We start from the raw sequence: 2,968 nt of genomic DNA, 5'->3' as shown, positions 1-2,968 counted from the left end.
AGACAGCCAGCGAGAGAGGGAACACAGGCAGGGGGAGTGGGAGAGGAAGAAGCAGGCTCCCAGCGGACAAGCCTGATGTGGGGCTCCATCCCGGAATGCCGGGATCACGCCCTGAGCTGAAGGCAGACACTCAACGACTGCACCACCCAGGCACCCCAAATATTACTATTTTTATCATGGTATCTTATTGTTGCTTCAAATGATATTTTTAATAACTTAAAACACATTTATTTCATAGCTCTTAGAGGTCTAATTCTGGTTTGCTATAGCTGCCCCTCACTTGATTACTGATTTTTATGTTCCTTAATTTTGGATTGCTCCTTAAATTTGAATTGTGGATTTGTCTTCAATCTGTGGGAAGCCCTTTCTGCCTGGTTCAGAGCATGTCCTTTCCAGGTGCTCAAGTTTGCTTCTGTTAGACTTTGGAGTGTTTTACAGGCCTGGGACCAATTTTGTATAATTTCTCAGCTTAGGGGTTGCCAAACAATATGTATAATGTAGATTTCACCGCAAACCTGCAACAAATTAGGTCTATGGTTTTAAATAATTAGGGATAACTAAATGTTTTTCACCTGTGATTCAGGAGCGAGACAAGTGTTTCTGTGCCAGCAAACACAATTTGTAGTCCAACTTTTTGCTATGTTTATAGCCACTCATGGATTGTGACTAAGATCTCATTCTCACCACCTCCCAAGGCCACAGCCTCATTTTGTCTCTCTAGGCATTGAAATCTAGGCTTCAGTGTTGTAGATTAAGAACCCCAACTCCCAACACATTTTCCCTCCAGCGGAGGTCCAAAATCAACTTGATACTTCTGCTCTCTTTCATAGGCCTATTCCCATTGTGGACTGTGTATATAATACTTCCCTTCCTATGGGCTCATCTATTTATTTCAAATGTTGCCTTTTTCCAATTTTTATTTATTTCTTCTGTATTTGTATAGGCTTTCCCCACAAGTTCACGAGCTTCCACATTGTTGGAAATTGAAGTCCTGAATGTGTGTTTCAGCAAGGAATAAAGGTTTCATACCACCATATATATGAAAACTTGTACAAAAAAATTCAGTCTTCCAGTGAGTAAGGGACAGGTGGGTCTAGGTAGAGAGAGGCAGATAGGGGGCTATTGATTAGGCTCACAGAAATCTCAAAAATATAGAGGTGTGGGGAAACCAGAGATAAGGGACCAAACTGGACCACCCTGCGCTAGGCATGTGGGGTGGGTGTCTATGATAATCACTTGTGACCAACAAGGAATAACCAGACCCTAAAAAGGAAGTAAGCCATTGAGGGTGTTATTACTAGTCCTTGCTCATACAGAGATATAGAGAGGTTAAAAGGATTTAAGTTCCCTGGTTAGCTTTCTTTCGAGATGAGATGAGATCGGGAGCGATCAGGGTGGTTCGGCTGAAGACCCTGGTTAGCTTTCTATAAAAGACCAATGCTACAGGACCTCAGCATCAACCCTGCCAGGACCCCTCTCACTCCTGAGAGCTTTTTCAGTATCTTCGCTTAACAAACTTCTATCTCTTCATTCACTCTCCTTTGTCCACAAGATTCATTCTTCGACTCTATGAGACAAGAAACTAGCTCTCCCACTTCACTAGGAGTTCCATTTTTTAAAAGACGTTATTTATTTGACAGAAAGAGAGAGTGAGAGAGACACCACAAGCAAGGTGAGCAGCAGGCTGAGGGAGAGGGAGCAGCAGGCTCCCCGCTGAGCAGAAAGCCCAACATGGGGCTTGATCCCAGGACCCCGAGATCCTGGGATCACGACCTGAGCTGAAAGCAGACGCTTAACCGACTGAGCCAGCCAGGCGTCCCTAGGAGTTCCATTTGATGAAGGGGTGAAACAGCTAAATAAACAACTGCAATTAAATGTGGCAAGTGCTAGGAGGGTGCTCTCATAGCACAGAGGAGCACTGTTAAATATAGGGAGGGCGATGTCTATCAGCGAAGGCTTTACAGGGGAGCTAAATCTGCAGCCAGGAAAAGAAAGAGGATGGATACTTCAGACCAGGATGAATGAAAATATTCAAAGAAATATAAGTAGCTAATGATGGCTGAAACACAGTGTAAATCTGGAAGAGTAATTGAAGGCAAAGCTGAAGAGGCTAGTTAAAGCTAAGATCATGAAGAGATATCTGCTATGCTGATGAGTCTAAATTGTAGTATTTCAATCAGGTTAATGACACCAGCAGATGTGCATATTATAACAACAATCAGTGTGAAAGGTGGATTGAGAACGAAGGGATGAGGGAGCCATTGTAGTAAAACAGGCCATAAAATGATGAGGGCCTAACCTAAAGCACTGGGAATGTGAGTGGAGGAGAATGGACATACTTAAGCGATAATTAAGGGTGATACGAGCAACTGCAGAAAATTGTAGTCGCTTCCAGGTTTTTAGTTTGAGTCCCTGAGTGTTTATGTTACTCACTGAGACAGAAACTGCAGGAGGCATATACTTGGTGCAAAGACAACAGGCCCATCTTCAGAAAAGTCAAATGTGAAATGCATATGAGACATTTAGACAAAGATGCCCTCCTCTCAGCACACAAACACGGCAAATACTCAAACATACTTCTTTCACTGCACATACGAGCTTGGAATTCTGCCACTTGAATACCACAATAGGTAGTTCCATTTTACCTGGTACCCTGGGAAAATGAGGCCTTCAACCGGGTTACTTCCCTGGTTCTCAATTCAAAAGATATTTGGAAAATGTCTAAGCAAAGTTAGGAGAGAGAAGCACCTCCCACAGACTAGATTTTACTAGGTCTTTGTGTAGTCCATGAATCTGCATTTTTTAACAGCTCTCTTAGCCAATTATCACACAGTTACTTCACTGAACGCCCACTGAAAAACACTGGCTAGGATCCTTCTGTTCTCAAAATGAGACCTATAACCTCAATTCCTTGGTATGTTCCTTAATTTGAATGCCAATCAATGTTGTAATAGCAGCAGAAAGTCGA

Source organism: Ursus maritimus, unplaced genomic scaffold, assembly GCF_017311325.1.
Source record: "Ursus maritimus isolate PB19 unplaced genomic scaffold, ASM1731132v1 scaffold_36, whole genome shotgun sequence".
NCBI classification, from domain to species: Eukaryota; Metazoa; Chordata; class Mammalia; order Carnivora; family Ursidae; genus Ursus; species Ursus maritimus.
The sequence above is the reverse complement of the archived record's forward strand: the minus strand, read 5'-3'. Positions refer to the sequence as shown.